Below are 18421 nucleotides of genomic sequence, written 5' to 3'. Positions count from 1 at the left end.
CCTCAAAAAGAAAACATAGCATAAAGAAGCAAAATAAAGACTGCAAAATAAGGAAAAGTAATGCAGAGAAAGACTAGTAGGGAGGAAGATCAGCAGCCATACGCAGTTCCTCGAGATTCTTCTTGATGGCGTTGACATCACCCTCAATTGTGTCTAGACGACCGACCACATCATTGACTTTAGCTTCAGTCCGGCGAGAGATGCTGATATGCTCATGAAGAAGAGCATTTTGTTGCGTGAGGAGCTCGAGAATAGCTGGATCGATCTGTGGAGGTGGCAGAGGAACATAAGGATCAACTGGAAGGGGTTCATCATGGTTATCATCCTCATGCACAACAGGAGCTGGAATATTGGGAGGGACGAGAAATTCTCCATCATCTCGAAGCTTTCCCCTCTCTAAGGCCTCATTCCAAGCGCGTTCAATTGGATTGAACCAATGCCCACTATTATCCATTTTAAATCCCATTAATCCAAGAGTGGTGGATGTGAGTTTGTTCCGGGGCCCTTGATCCTTTTTCACTTCTCGTCCAATGGATACCCCCTTTGCTAGAAAGATGAGACTCAATGGCATGGCATAAAAAAGGTGTTTGTCTTCACTCTTTTGGCACTCAAGAATATGATAAAACATGAGAAAAACAAGATCAAAATCCTTACCATTAAGGATGCACCAAATGAGGAATGCCTCCATGTATGAGACATCAGAGCGACCTCCGGATTTGGGAAGGATTGCATACATGATAATGTTATAAATGACCCGAGCTTCTAAAGTGAGCTGTTTGGCATGAACTATGTGAGTATTTGTGATCCGCTTATTGTAGCTCATTTGCCGAACGGCCTCAAGCTTATTGAATTCCTCCCCTGAAGGTGGTGAAATACTTGATGGATCCCTCGGGTAAGTCAAGAATTGTTCGAATGGTAGGAATATCTAAGGTAAAGCTAGTACTTGCAACAAAGGATTCTACTTGCAAGGTATGTGGAATTTTTTCGAGATGGGTGTAAAGGAGACAAACCAAACGAGGATAGAATGGGACATTCATAGCTACATACTTTCCCAATCCTATAGCATCAAAAAGTTCGTAAGTGTTCAGATGAAGGGCCTCACATTCGGATTTTGACAAAACTTTCCTGAAAGTAACTTTTCTATGAAAGAACTTAGTGTCATAGAGATTTTTCATGGTTGGATTCTAAAAAAGAGTAAGGTTGGAAACTGGCAGGGCTTCAACATTGCTAGCCTCGGCTTGCTCAGTGCGACTAGTTTTCTTTCGTTTGGAAGATGGGCGAGGGGGGTTTCTCCTAGGCTCAGAGGATGATATGATTTGGTGAAGTTTTGGAAAATTCCTTTTGACAGAAAATCAATAGAGTAATCAAACACAAATCAATTTTTGACAGAAATCCTACATCAAATTGATCTGAAAATGATTTGAATGCCCGATTAAATTTTGACAGAGAAATAACAAGAATATGCAGTCAAACTCAGAAATTTTTAGAAGAGTTTGAATAAGTGAACATGCCTTAATAGAATAAAAATCATAGAATAAAAATAACACTGAACATGCCTTAATAGAATTCTAGGATTTTGATAGGACAAAAATACGGCAAAATCAAATCCAATGCAAACCCACAAAGTTCTGCACAAATTAGACTTAAGAATAACACAATGAACACAGAGTTTTGGAAATCCCCAAATCTTAGGCACAGTGAAATCTAAGGTTTTGCAAATATGAGATAGAGATAAATGGAAACCCTAAGATGAGCACACATAATGAGATTAGGATTTCATAAACATTAACCCACAAAATCAACTTAGAATTCGTGCATGATTGATTTTGAAATTGGAATATTTGATAGAGAGTGCATGTATCAGTGATTGAAATAAAACGTGCTTAAATGAAGGGGTGATCAATTGATGAAAACGTGAGATTCACTTACCAGAGGAGATGAACTTGAGGTGTGAGAGATTAAGATTTAGCAAAGAGCTTGGGAAGAGAAGAGGTGATCCAACGGCGAGGAAGAGAGAGAAACCCTAGAAAAGGAAAAATGAAATAAAAAATGGCTTAAAACCCTAATTAAAGATCGTAGATTTGACTTTCGATTGGCTGACAAGACAACTTCGATTAACCGAACCTGTGCCTTTCAGTTGGCTGATGATTGATTTTCGGTCGGCTGAAATGCCCTTTATCACAATTTTAACTGCTGGAAAGAACATCCTCTTCATATGCCATTCTAAGCTCTCTTTTGATAAAGCAAAATGTATCCTCTTGAATGGGTTTGGTAAAAATGTCAGCGAGTTGCTTATCGGTGCTTATAAAGACTAATTTAATGTCGCCCTTTGAAACATGATCTCTAATGAAGTGATATCGTATCTCAATGTACTTCGTTCTTGAGTGCAAAATAGGGTTCTTTGAAATACAAATAGCACTCGTGTTATCACATTTTATAGGAATGTGGTCAAATTTAAGTCCGAAGTCTTCAAGTTGTTGCTTAATGTAAAGCGTTTGAGCACAACTACTTTCGGCCGCCACATATTCGGCTTCCGCCGTTGACAAAGTTACGGAATTTTGCTTTTTGCAAGACCAAGATACTAGTGATTGACCAAGGAGGTGACAAGTGCCACTAGTGCTTTTTCTATCAACTCTACATCTGGCAAAGTCGGCATCCGAATAGCTAACAAGATTGAAAGAAGTATTTCTAGGAAACCAAAGCCCCAAATTTGTTGTACCACATAAGTAGCGAAAAATACGTTTAACAACACACAAATGAGATTCTTTAGGACAAAATTGGAATCTAGCACATAAGCATACACTAAACATTATGTCCGGTCTACTTGCGGTTAAATATAAAAGACTACCAATCATGCCTCTATACTTCTTGATATCTACATCTATGCTTTTTTCATCTTTATCAAGTTTCAAAGATGAACTCATGGGAGTTTTGGCATGTTTGACTTCCTCCAAGCCAAATTTCTTTAGCAAATCTTTAACATACTTGGATTGACAAACGAAAATGCCATCAAGTGTTTGTTTGATTTGCAATCCTAGAAAGAAGGTAAGTTTACCCATCATGCTCATTTCAAACTCATTTTGCATGCTAGAAGTGAACTTTTCACAAAGCACACTATTGGATGATCCAAAAATGATATCATTAACGTATATTTGAATAATTAATAGGTTGCCATCAATGGTTTTAGTAAAAAAAGTGTTGTCAATTTTTCCTCTAATAAAACCATTTTCAAGTAGAAATCCACTTAGTCTTTCATACCAAGCTCTTGGAGCTTGTTTCAAACCATACAATGTTTTTGACAATTTGTAAACATGGTTAGGACAATCATAGCTTTCAAATCCCGGTGGTTGTTCTACATGCATTTCTTCCTTAATGAAACCATTTAAGAAGGCACTTTTTACATCCATTTGACATAACTTAAAGTTTTTATGGGATGCAAATGTAAGGAGCATTCTAATGGCTTCAAGCCTAGCTACGGGAGCAAAGGTTTCCTCATAGTCAATTCCTTCTTCTTGGTTATACCTTTGAGCAACAAGTCTAACCTTGTTTCTCACAATTGTTCCCGATTCATCCTTTTTGTTCCTAAATACCCATTTTGTTCCAATGATAGTCTTATCTTTAGGTCTTGGAACCAATTTCCAAACTTTATTTCTTTCAAATTGGTTAAGTTCTTCTTGCATGGCTAAGATCCAAGACTTATCATTTTCGGCTTCATGAATATTTTTTGGTTCAAGTTGGGAGACAAAAGCTACATAATTGCATATATCATTAATTTGAGACCTAGTACTTACTCCTTTGGATGGATCGCCAGTGATTTGATTTATTAGATGATTTGGCACTTACTTCCAATCCTTAGGAAGTGTGTCTTTATGAGGATGACTTTCTTTTGATCATTTTTGGGGAGATCTTCAAGAGATGAATTGTATGGATCAAGATTCTCAAAATTCTTTTCAATCTCAATTACATCCTCTTTATCATCCAATGACCATCTAGTAGGGGGTAATTGTGACTCATCGAATACGACATGTATGTATTCCACAACAACAAGTGTTCTTTTGTTGAACACTCTAAATGCTTTGCTACAAGAAGAATACCCTAGGAAAATACCTTCATCCCATTTAGGTTCAAATTTCCCTAGATTGTCTTTATCATTCAATATAAAGCATTTACATCCGAAAACTTTAAAATAACCAATGTTTGGCTTCCTTTTGTTCTAAAGTTCATAAGGAGTTTTATTGAGAAGTTTTCTAATGATGACTCTATTTATGATATAACACGAGGTACAAATGGCTTCGGCCTATAGAGATCTAGGAGAATTATGTTCATTCAACATAGTCCTAGACATTTCTTGGAGAGACCTATTTTTCCTTTCAACATTTCCATTTTGTTGAGGAGATCTAGGAGCCGAAAGATTATGATTGTATCCATTTTCATCACAAAACCTTTCAACGTCTTGGTTGTCAAATTCTCTACCTCTATCACTTCTAATGGTTTTAATCCTATACTCCTTTTCATTTTCGACTCTTTTACAAAATTTAGAGAAAATTGTGTAAGTCTCATTTTTGTGTGTAAGAAAAAATACCTAAGTGAATCTAGAGTAGTCATCAACAATGACAAAAGCATAGAGTATTCCACCTAGACTAGCTACTCTCGCCGGACCAAATAAGTCCATATGAATTAATTCAAGTGGTCTTGTAGTCGTTATATCCTTTTTTCTTTTGAATGATGACTTGATTTGTTTGCCTATTTGGCATGCACTACAAGTTTTATCTTTTGAAAAGTTAGTCTTTGGGAGGTCTTTAACTAACTCATGTTTAGATAATTTTGAAATCAATTCCATGCTAGCATGGCCTAATCTTCTATGCCACAACCAACTATTTTCATTTGAAGATACAAGACACTTAACATCTTGATTATGCAATTCACATAAAAGTAAAGTATACACATTACCATTTCTAAGAGCATGAAACACTTCATTGTTATTCTTTTTAACAATGCATTTATCCGATTTAAAAAGCACATCATAACTTTTATCACATAGTTGACTAATGCTAAACAAGTTATGTTTTAAGCCTTTGACAAGTAACACATCATCAATAGATAGGGAAGAAGAGATACCAATAGATCTAATGCCAATGACCTTGCCTTTTGAGTTGTCTCCAAAAGTGACGTTTCCTCCTTTGTGAGGCTTGATTGAGAGAAATTTTGAACGATCTCCCGTCATATGTCTTGAGTATCCACTATAAATGAACCATTTGTCCTTGGATGATGATAAAGTCTTCAAGCAAACCTACAAAAGGAATTTAAGTAATCTTCTTTTGGTACACACATTTTCTTGGGTCCATGGAAGTTAGGAAAAAACATATATGTTCCTTTAATAGCCCAAATTTCTTTTGTTTTGCATGGCCTAATGGGACAATGATTAATCTTATATCCTAACCTTTTACAATAATTGCATTTTGGACTTTGAGATGAATTTTTAACAAAATAGTCGTTCAAAGGTTTTCTCTTCTTTATTAAATAAGAATCTTTGTTGTGAGGATCATATCCAAGCTCATCCTTAGCGTAAGCATTTCTTTGCTTACCAAGCATAAGACTTAAATTCTCTCTACCTTTTGTGAACTTGGCTAAAGTCTCAATTTGATCTTCAATTATGACTTTCAAGGACTTATTTTCGGAAACTAAATCAATAGATGCTAATTCTTTAGCTAATTCACATTCTTTTTCCTTTTCAATGCTTCATTTTCAAGAAGAGATTTTTCAACCTTTTGAGAGATAATATAGTTTTCTCTTTTAAGACTAGCACACTTTGGAACCATCTTGCCTAATTCATCATGCAATTCTTTAAAAGTATCAAGCAAGTAATTGTGAGTATCAACTAATTCATCATAAGTAGTTTCTAAATCAAATGAGTCATGGTTAGAGTTTACCTCATCTTCATCGGCCATGAGGCAAAGATTGACCAATTCATTGAGTTCATCATCACTTCCGGATCCATTTGAATCATCATCCTCCCATGTAGCACGCATGGCTTGGGATTTCTTTTTCCGTTCCTTTTCATTTTTGTATGCATAACAATCCGATTTGAAGTGCCCCGGTTTTTCACAATGAAAACAAGTAGGTGCTTCTCTTTTTCCTTGCTCACTTGTGGAACCACCTCTTTTGATATTGTTGCTCTTTTGGTACTTCTTCATTTGAAGAACTCTTCTCACGGTTTTGGTGATGAGTGCAATTTCTTTCTCTTCTTCATTATCGAGAGCTTTCTCAACTTCAACCTCCTTGGTAGTGGCTTGAAGAACTAGAGTTTTCTTGTGAGTTTCCTTGTTGTCATCTCCATTATTCATCTCTAGCTCATATGCCATCAAAGGACCAATGAGCTCATCAATAGGAAGTGTGTTGAGATTTTTAGCTTCTTGAATAGCGGTCTTCTTAGCTTCCCAATTCTTAGGCAAAGACCTAAGAATTTTTCTCACATTTTCGGATGATGTATATGACTTTCCAAGAGCCTTCAAAGAATTGATAATGTTAGTAAAACGAGAATACATTTCACTAATTGTTTCTTTGTTGTTCATGGTAAATAATTCATATTTATGGACATGCATGTTCATTTTAGATTCCTTGACATAACTAGTGCCAACATATGTAATTTCAAGTTTATCCCAAATCTCTTTGGCCGTTTCACAATCCGAAACTCTATTGAATTCGTCTTTGCTTAGAGCACAATAGAGATTTGTGATAGGCATGACATTATATTGAACAAGCCTACGCTCATTTTGAGTCCACTCATCATAAATTTTTGGAACTCTTTGGCCATCAACAACTTTGGTTAGAATGTGATCACCTTATTCGGTGGCTTTCCAAGCATCGATGTCTAGACCTCTTAGAAATGCTCTCATTTTGATTTTCTAATAATTATAATCATTTCCATCAAACCAAGGAGGTCTATTGTTAGATTGACCTTCTTGATGAAAATTGGCCATGATCGTTCTCTAAGATTATTAGATCTTTAACTAGAGATTAAGCTCTGATACCAATTGTTAAACACTAATAGACTCTAGAGGGGGGTGAATAGAGCCAATGACCAATTAAAATAATTTACAATTTCAACTAGAGATAAACAATTATGCAATAATCAATTAAAGTAGATAATAATTCAAAACATAAATGTCAGAGAGATAGGGATAAGAAATTGCAAACAATTGACACGGAGATTTTTAGTAAGGTTCGAAAACTCCTATTCCTCGGCTCAAGACCCCTCTTGAGACTTCCCAATCCACTAGAACTTCTCCTTAATGGTGGAGAGCAAACCTTCACATGAAGCAAGTCTTTGCTTCCCTTTCTTACTAAGAGAACACCCTTTTCCTAGGCTTCTCTCGGGTCACACCAACCCTTACAAGTTTGTAGAAAAGTTTGTAATTGAAGTACAAGATTGAATCTCTCTCAAGATAGATTTACAATTGTAAACTCACAACAAGAGTAAGTAAATGAATGAAATGAAGCTCAAATCTCTAATAAGGAACGAGTGATCAAATGATTGCCTTGAATACTCTAGAATGAAGTTCTTGAATGTTCTTCAACTTGTTTTCTTGTAGGTGTATATTATAACACAAGCTGCTGCTCCTATTTATAGAGAGAAAAGGTCAATATAGCTGTTGCAGATGAGGTGTCAGTAATCCAAGTTCACAGGTAACCGTTTGATTTGAATTTAACTATGCATCAGTCGGCTGAAATCCTTTCGTTAGCCGGCTAAATCCCCAATCGTCGGTCGGCCGAAACGGTTATTAACAATCACTGCTCTCGGGACTTTAAGAAAACTCATTGTCGGTCGGCTGATGGATAATCTTTGGTCGGCTGATACATATATAATTTTGTGAAAACCTTATCGATCAGCTGAACCTTCATGTTTGGTCAGCTGAAACACTTTTGGCCAAACCAAACCTACTGTGAACCTCCATCCTCCTATTTTTCTTAGGCTTCAAAGATATATGAACAATTATATGATGTTATCATGATATGAAGACTGAATGATCCTAGGATGTGAGAGCTTTATGACATTCATACGTTACTTTAACATTTGAATCTATGGCACTCTCCAAACCTATCTACCTCATTTGAAAAGCCAGACTTGATTACTTTTCTTCTCTGTGTTTCACCTTTGAAGTTTGAAGTGAATAACTCATTTTCTTTTGTCTTTGGAGTGCATATATCTTGTTTGGCTTTACCTTTCCTTGATTTCCACTTCGCTTTTAGACTTCAAGTAACAAACCTGTTATGTGTTCCCAAGGCAAATGTTAGTCCTTAAAACACAGTTAATGTTTTGTGATCGTCAAAATTGGTTTTAGGGTTAACAAATACCCCTAGTTTTCCAAAAGATATAATTGGAATTTAATTTTTATTTCTTGTGCATTTTAATGAAATATGTGGCTATGTGCTTATGTGACTTTGAGTTTTTATTTGCTTAATTATTTATTTGAAATATGTGGTTTAATTGTGTGAAATTTCTTATAACTTATTTGTTAGTTTATAGATTTGTTAGTTTAAATGATTAATTATTTAATTTTAATTTTAATTTTAATTTTTTTTAAAGAGTTGGCTTTGGAAAGTAGTAATAGACCAACCGTTATGGTTGCATGGACTACTTAGATAGGAGGTTGAAGGGGTACAGTTAATACCAATGGATGGTTATACATATATATATGGGTATATATGTATTTGGGGTTAGTTTAATTATTAATTATTATTAATGATTAAATTAATATTATTATTCATTATATATGTATAATATAGTTTTAGGATTTTATTTACTTTTATGAAATCATGTGGGATAGCCGACTTATATAAATATTTATTTTATATTATATTTTAATTTTTCTTTCCGTCTGACTTATGGTGTAAGTAGGATTAGAATTAGGTTTTGAATAAGCCTATATATATTTATGTTTTGTCTGCCAAGGGTTTAGAACCCTAGTCACGTATCAATGGAGGTAATGTAAAATATAGAGAGGTTTGAGAGAAATTGAGAGGATCAGTTGGGGTTTTGGCCATAGATTGAAGGTCGGATCAAGGAGGAAGGAAGAGGGTTGCTTGTGGGTTGAACCAGGAGCAGTAGATGGCAGTGAAGGAGTCATCAGAAATATTAGAGAAGACGGTTTAAGGTTTCAAAACTGAAACCAAAGGTAAGTTATATTTCTTACTTTTTTCCTTGGACCTGTGTTTTGTGCATGCCTAGGTAGTCTCCAGGAACTAAACGAATATTAAAATTGATTAAGTATGCATGTTAATTCAGTTTTTAAACCGTAATATATGTGTTGAATGATTGAAATTGATTTTCTGTATAACTTGTTTCAATTCTGTTTTAAGTTTCTTGTAATGTTGCGTATTGGGTTTTATAATTTTTCTGGATGATTTGGAACATAATTGGACCTCTAGGAACTTAAACTAAGACAGTACAGAGGGTTTTTAACATCGTCGAAGACAAAGATGATGATAGAAAGTAGGGACAGAGCTGGCTCCCAAGGGAATGGAGCCGGCTCCCTAAGTTTTTTGGCCACGGCTCTCTGTGAGAGAGAGAGCCGGCTCCATGGATTGAGGGAGCCAGCTCCCTAAGTCACAGAGCCAGCTCCCAAGGTAGGGGAGCCGGCTCCCATTGCTTGAGAGCTGGCTCTCAACTTTTGAGAGTTTGCTCTCATGCTTAAATGTGTGCTGGACGTGGTTTTAAGTACTATTTTGATATTTTTGGGGTTCCTGGACTGTTCTGGGTTAATATTAAGGATTCTAAACATTATTTCATGTAATATTAAACCCCATATTGCATAATTAATATCTATATGCTAATGGATTTAACAGTATGAAAGTTTAAACAATTGTGCATGCTGTTAACGGATAAAAATGATTTAATTACTTTATTTTATTTTAGCAATTTAACGGACTGTGACATGATTTTTAAATCTTGTTTTGGATACATAAGAGGGTCATATACTTAGCAGACTTTATTTATGCTTATGTTGGATTTTTAATTGATAAACTATTAGATTCTATTCTGTCAATTATATGGATGTTGTTCTGAATTTTAATTGATGAACTATTAAATTTTGTTCTGTCAATTTCATGGATGTTGTTCTGGATTTTAATTGATGAACCATTAAATGTTGTTCTGTCAATTACATGGATGTTAAGGATTGTATGCACCGGTATGGTACGGTGGCATACTAGGGACGGATTAGATCAAAACGCTAACCCCTGCCTATTCTGGATTTTAATTGTTGAACTGCTTTACTTGTTCTATCAATTATATGGATTTTATAGATTATATGCACCGGTATGGGACGGTGGCATATTAGGTACGGATTAGATCAAAACGCTAACTTCTACCTATTCTGGATTAAGGAAATAGATTTAATTATAATATTTAAATCCTAATTAAATGTCGTGTCTTGGCAACAAACAGTTGAGCGGCACTGCATTAGTTTTAGATGGAATTTATATATATAATTATGGTACCTCGATATGAGCTTAAGTATCAGAGTCGATAGTTAGGGAGCGTATATGCAGTGGGATAAATAGCTGGCTATGATGGTTTGAGGTGTACCCTGTTAGGTCTAGGTACTCATGCCCACTTCGGGTGCGTTTTGCATGTTACCTACTAGTTAGGTTGAAACTGGCCTGTAGTCTAGTGAGAGTTCTTTAGTGTGGAAATATATATATATATATATATATATAGTTATGGACTATATAGCTCTTGTTGAGGTTATCTAGGATGTATCTGCGTATCAGGCCTCTGCTTGGGCTATAGTAGAATAGAACTTGTTTGTAGGTCTGACCCACCATCATTTTTCAGGTATTCATTAGGAGTAGGGATTGTTCGTGCTGAGTAGGGACCGTTTACTTCACTCTTCCGGATTGTCTACATAGTAGTTTCCTTTGGGATTTCTGTATCTTATTGTAGAGCATTGATTGTTCAGTTTTGGTTTCCAGGGTCCACAATATTGATTCTCAAGTTATAATTTCAATTAGAGGATTACTTGTGTCAGGGGATTTTATTAGTGTAAATTTATTGTAAGGTTTTATTTATCGTTTTAGTTTCTGATCAGCATTTTGGTTATTCTTATTTTCATTTGTTGTATTCTGTGTTCGATTATTGTTATTTGTTTTGATATCCTCGGGTATTCGGGTGTGGGCTTGGCCAACCTGCATCCAGAAATTCGGGGGTATCTATGATACCCCTCGATTCTAGAGCCACGGGTGATCAAGTCTGAGCACAGATCCGAGGGATACCAAACAATCAATATGTAATTGAACACAGAATAAAAAAAAAAAATGAAATAAGATAAAATAATAATAAGCTGATAAGAATCCTAAATACGAAAAATCCTTCAAATAAAATTTTAATATAATTTAAACCTTACAATCCTTACAACTCAGGAATCCACCAAGTGGACCCCTAATAATCCTCAACTGTAAATGAAATACAGAATTAAAACACAAAACTAAAATAAGAAAGAAACTCCTATATAGTCGGAAGAGTGAGTGTCTGTATCTGCATCACCACGATCAAGCCTTAAGTCTGGTACTCACGAACACCTGAAAAATAAGGGTGGGTCAGGCCCACATGCAAGTTCCATACTACTACAATCCATACATAAACCCGATACGCAGATACATCCTAGATAGCTCGGCAATAACTAAAATAGTCCATATAGATATAGATACACACTATAAGACGCTCACTAGTCCAATAGGTCTGTTTCAGCCTGAGTAGAGATACCATACAAATCTCACATACTGTGGTCATGTGTATCTAGACCTACCAGGGAACAACATCTGTGTCCAGTTATCCATCCTAGGTGATATACGCACCCTAACCATGGTCCTGAGACTCAAGCTCATATCATGGCACCATAATGATATGTATATAAAGTCCGTATACTCCTAATACAAAATATCATCCATCTTTTGTAGTGGTCTGATATAAATATAACAATCCATCCAGAAACCAAAATAGGTCATTCAATTCATAATTAATATGACACAAATATGAGTGGGACTGAACCTTTATGGTAAATTCACACCTCAATCCAGAATAGGTAGGTTATAGTGTTTGAACTAATCCATACTTAGTATGCCACCGTCCCATACCGGTGCATACCATCCTCCATCCAATATAGTTGACAAATTAATAATAAATATTCATCAACCATACTCCAAAATAAACATAAATACAGTCTATTATATGTATAACCAAATTATGCATCCAGTATATGATTATAATCATAAAACTTCCATTTAAATTGTTAAAGCATTGATAGACAATTTAAACCATCCATATCCATCCAATTGACAAAACAGAAATTTCAACAGTTCATCAATTAACACCCACACCATGGTATAATGGCTATCAGAAATATGAGCTGAGCACATTATACTAGACATCCCTAACCATACTCTCATACTAGTTCATTTAAATTATTAAAACAAAGCCTAGTAATGAAAATCCTTCTTAATCCTTGACGGCATGAAAATTATTGTTTCATTACATGACGTCCTTTTAAATCCTCCATGTTAAAACCTGTCCTTGACATAATATGTCAACTAAGAAGTCTCACAACACATTATATACAACCCTAATGGTATTTTATATTTACCAAAATAAACTGGTTAAAACAAACCGGCAAATAAAAACTCATCCACTCCTGATAGCATGCAACAATGTATTTAAATTACATGACGTCCACAACCACAACCCAACCAAACCTCATGGAACTTAAATATATCACAAATATCTTTGGTACAACATCCCTAAAATATCTTTCAATTCAGTCCATTCAATTGGCTAACCAAACTAGAAATTTAAGACTTTCTCCTTCCTGAACAACATGCACATTAATCTTTTTAAAAATTCATGATGTCCATTAATATTAAAACACTAGCATATACTAACTATTTTATGGTTTTAATAGGTTGATTTTAAACATCTAAAACCCCACACCACTTTCCATTAATTTCATTTAAGCCCCTGAAATCAGAAAAATCACAAAAACGCACTTACTGTGCATTACCAAAAATGGAGCCGGCTCCATTATATTTTGGAGCCTGCTCTATCCTCTTGGAGCCGGCTCTAAAATAGTTTAGAGCCTGCTCCATCTCAATGGAGCCGGCTCCTTTGAAGAATAGAGCTTGCTCCATTATTTGAACCTCCGTCTTCTTCAATTCCGGACACTTTCTAACTTTCTGGTTGCCCCTGTTCAAGTTCCTAACCCATTGTTTTAAGTTCCAGACCATCCCAACTAATTATAAGAAGTAATTTTGCATTACTACATGATTCAAAACAAGTGTACATTCAAGAGAAATCATGGTTAAAACAGGTATATAATCCAACCGTAAAAACAGTCATAAAACAAATTCAATTTCATACAATTAAATTCCTTTAAATTCAAGCACATTAATTAAATAAATTTTACTGTCCGTTTAAGTCCTAACAATCCTAGAATCTTCTCCAATTTGAATATGAATTAATTGACAAAATATAAACCATAAACGAAACAATTTATGGTTCCCCTGTTTGCCCTCTCTGCTACCGGCGAACTCCATCCTTCGGTTCTGAATTTTTTTTTTTTTTTAAAGTTTACAAGGTTCAATTAGAGTCTAAACAACCCTAAAAGCCCTTCATGTTCCAATTTAAATCAATTGACGAAAATCTAAACCGAAAACAACACAATTTATGCAAGAGAACTGAGCCCAGTTAATTAAGCATGCAACAGGTTACAGTCTGATAATCTTGTATCAACCTTCCATTTTAAAGTTAAATTAATTTCCTGGAGACCATATAGAATGCACAGAACACAAGTTTACAGGAAGGAGATAGAATGAAACTTGCCTTTAGGTTTCGGTTTGAAACCTTACAATGTCGTCTATGGAGTTTCCGACGAACGGACGACCGGCAACCTTCCTACTGCTCAGTTCCAATACCACAATCCATCCACTCCTTCCTCCTTGATACGACCTTCATGTCACGGTTGAACTTTTAACTGGTGGCCCCTATAGTTTCCTCTCAAAACCATTATGCGTGCCTCTGTTTTCTCTTTTAAGAATTCTTACGTGCATAGGTTTGTTTTTAACCCTAGCAGACTTGTAAAGTTAAATATGTAAGCTACCATAAAAACTTAACCCTAATTCCAACCTCCTATAAGTCAGCACCCATAATTACATAATCGTAACACCCTAAACCTAAGTAATTAATTACACGTAAAACAAATAAGGAAAGCAAATAAATAATCACTCAAAACACATAAATAAATTCAAGACAATAAATAATTAAATACACATCTACTATTCACAATTAAACAATATTAATTTAAATACACACTATTAATCACTTAAGAAAAACAAAATAACTAAATCACATAATTAGATCAATTAATCAATCAATCAATAAATAAAAATCTCAATTTTATCCTTTTTAAAACTAGGGGTATTACAGTATCACAAAATGTGTGGTCTGAATTGCTCTGACGGTAGCCAAAGGCTATCATCGACTTTGTGAATCTTCCAAACCATACTCTTGGAGATTGTTTCAACCCATACAATGATTTCTTTAACCTGCAGACTTTCCGACTATACTTTTCGGGTATCATGCATCCTGGTGGGAGATCCATGTAGACTTTTTCAGATAATTCACCATGCAGAAAGGCATTCTTCGCATCAAATAGTTGTAATGGCCAATCCAAGTTCGCAGCTAAAGACAACAAGACACGAACTGTATTGATTTTGGCTACAGGTGCGAATGTATCTGTGTAATCAATTCTATAAGTTTGGGTGTAACCTTTTGCCACCAATCTTGCTTTAAAGCATTCAACTATGCCATCGGCTTTATACTTCACAGTATAAATCCATTGACACCCTACTGGTTTCTTTTCTGGTGGAGGATCAATGAGTTCCCAAGTTTTATTTTTCTGTAAGGATTTCATCTCTTCTTTCATTGCTGCTTTCCACCTAGGGTCAGCTAAGGCTTCCTGCACACTGTTAGGAATAGATACAGTAGATAATTGATTTACAAATAATAAATTTGATTCTGACAAACGATGGTTCGACATATAATGACTCATGGGATACTTAACTTTACTAGAAAGTTCGGGTTCATATGTGGGTTTAGGAATACCTCCACTGTGACGTTGTGGTAATTGTTTTCTGAGTGGCTCAGGCACTAAATCAGGAACATCCTCAGCAGGTGATTGGTTTGATATATCAGTTGCGAGGGACTCAAACTCGAACAACGGTGGGGTTGGTGCCATCCTTTTCATTTCTGGGCATTCATCACCACTTTGATCCAAACTTATACCACTCAAATCTAATTTGCTTGATTTCTGATTGGCTGGTCTAACTTGTGAGTCATCACCATTAGAATCGCCGTCCTCAACCTCAAAAGTGTGATAATCATAATCTAGAGTTTGAATTTCCTTCTGGTACTCCCTCTGAAGTTCAGACACAGAGAAAAAATACATCGAGTCTTCATAGAAGACAACATCTATGGTGATAAACATTCATCGAGTTGGAGGGTGATAACAGCAATACCCCTTTTAATGAGTAGTATATCCGAGAAAAACACATTGTAACGCTCGAGGAGTTAGTTTGTTGCGTTGATGCTTATGGAGGTGTACAAATGCTACACAACCAAAGACATGAGGAGGTAGATTTGGGACGGTTGGAGCAACAACTGCGTCAGTGAGAGCCTGCAATAGTGTCTGGAAGTCAATAGAGCTAGAAGGTACTCAATTGATTAGATATGCTACAGAGGTAAGTGTTTCTCCCAAATACGATAACGGCATATGAGCTTCTATCAAGGAAGCACAAACAACCTCTAACAAGTGGCGATTTTTGCACTCTGTAACCCCGTTTCTGCTGGGGTGTATTGAAACAAGTGGTTTGATGAATAGTGTCATGTGCTTCTAAATATTGTTGAAGGTCAAAACTCTTATATTCTTCACCATTGTCACTACGGAGAACCTGAACATGTGCATTGTAGTGAGTTGCAACCAATTTATGAAGCTTTTGAAACAATATAAGTTCACTTTACTTTTGGATTTCATCAAGCACAACCAGGTCATCTTGGTACAATCATCAATAAAAGTAACAAACCAACGTGATCCATCTAAAGTAGTGACTTTGGACGGACCCCAAACATCAAAATGTATAACTATAAAAGGAAGTGGACTTTTATTCAAACATAATGGAAACAAAGTACGGTGGTTCTTTGCTAGTTCACAAACATCACAGCGGAAACTAGAACCATCAAAATTTTCAAATAAACTAGGAAATAATTTTTTCAGATAACCAAAGGAAGTATGCCCTAGACGTCAATGCCACAGCCAGATTTCAGATTTCTTTGTCTCCCCTTAGAACCATCCATTGTCAATGCTTGTTAGAATTTGTCGGAACTTTTTGACATCAAGTCCAAGTAATACAGCTTCCCTCACCTAATACTACAACCAATCGTCTGCTTTGTTTGGATGTCTTTAAACACACAAAAATTAGGCCAAAAAATTACAACACAAGATAAAACTGTGGTTATTTGGGAAACGGACAACAGATTAGAAGATAAAAATAGAACAGCTAAAACAGAATCTAAATGCAGATTATCAGTGAGTGTCAAAGATCCTTCCCCAATAATTAGGGTTGAAGTACCATTGGCAATAGAAACAAATTGTTGTGAGGAGGAATTAATAGGGGAGACCTGTCTAGAATCAAATGTCATATGATCTGTAGCACCAGAATCAATTATCCATGCACTATTAACAACAGGTGTAGAAATATTTAAAACCTTACTACCATTATCTCCAGTTACTACCAACCCCAAGGCCTTTTTAACACTAGCATCATCTGTCTGAACAACTGCTGCAGTGGAGGTCTTCGTTGAATTCTTCTTTCAACGACTATGATCCCACCATTCCAGATATCCCACAAGTTCAAAACAGTGACTTTTGGTATGACCAGTCTGATTGTAATGGTTGCATTTGTAGGTAAACTTATTTACACCGTTGGTGGCTTTAGATTGATTGGGTTTAGTACGGTCCTGCCAGTTTTGCTTAGACCTGTTTCGAGCCATCATGATTGAAGCTTCAGAGTTTTCGGATTCCCCTTTCAGAGTTGCACGACGTACCGCTTCTCGTCGAACCAAAGAGTAGCAGCCTTCCAAGTCTGGATTGAGATCGATGCGTAGAATTTCTCCATAAACTTGTTTAAAATCACCATCTAATTCGGCAAGAAAGATGTGAATTCGATATGCTTCAATGTCATCCGGATCTTTCATGACCACTTTATCTCGATAGTCCATATATCGGAAAACCTCAGTTAGCTCTCCATAATATTCAGATAGAGATTTTCCATTTTGTCTGGCGGTGAAGGCCTTTTGGTTCAAGGCGAAAACTTGTAACCCATCATTCCCATCATAAAAGTCCTTTAATAGAGCACTCTAGATTTTGTTAGCAGTGGGTAAGCGTAAATAACGCTTCATAATTTCTGGAGTCATGGACATTAATAGCCACCGCTTCACTTTCTGATTTTCGGCATACCACTTGTCATAACCATCTTCTGATTCAGTAGGTGGCTTAGTCTTGCCACGAATATAGGAAAGTTTTTTCTTTTCAGCAATATGCATCTCCATCAGTTGGGACCAAATATCATAATTGGATTCAGTAAGACTAATCCCTGCATTAAAAACACCTTCAGATTGAACAAAAATAGGAACAGATTTCGTCCTAAAGGATTCAATATATATATATATATTAATAAAATAAAAAAATAAAAAACAATATTCAAGCTAGTCTCTGTTAAGCAACAGAGAGAAATATATAAAAAAAAAAAAAAAAAAAAAATTGGATACGAGACAGCGGCAGAGAACCACGACGCGATCCGGCGAGGCAGCGGCAGAGAGTGGCCTGATCCGGTGACACGACGGTGATGATGGAGAAGATCCGATGAAGATCCGGCGATAGCTATGATCCGGTAATTTGGCATTCGAGGTGCAGCGGTTTGTTGTCGTTTGAAGAGTCGCTGGCAAGCAGTGGTGCAGCGGTTCACGGCAGATTCAGATCCGACTGGTTCACGACAGATTCAGATCCGGCGATGGCAGATTGTAGGCAGTGGTAGGCAGCAGTTTGGCTGCGGCTTACGGTGCAGCTTGTTCGATTGTGGCTTGCGATGGCAGATCGGTGAATTTCAGGGTTGATAATTTCTGTGTATATGGATTTGAGATGATTGTATATGGATATGAGATGCCTGTTGATGTATTGGCTGTGTATGGGTCTGTGTATTTCAAAGCTAAATTCAAAGAGAATAAAAAAATACGGTTCAATGATGGCTCTGATACCATCTTGAATTTCAGAGAAAGAATATGAGAATTAACACTTTATTCAAAAATATTATTCAC

This window comes from Cornus florida, unplaced genomic scaffold, assembly GCF_030987335.1.
Source record: "Cornus florida cultivar Cherokee Brave unplaced genomic scaffold, ASM3098733v1 CherokeeBrave_3.0.0_Hap2_Chr07, whole genome shotgun sequence".
Taxonomy (NCBI): domain Eukaryota; kingdom Viridiplantae; phylum Streptophyta; class Magnoliopsida; order Cornales; family Cornaceae; genus Cornus; species Cornus florida.
The sequence above is the reverse complement of the archived record's forward strand: the minus strand, read 5'-3'. Positions refer to the sequence as shown.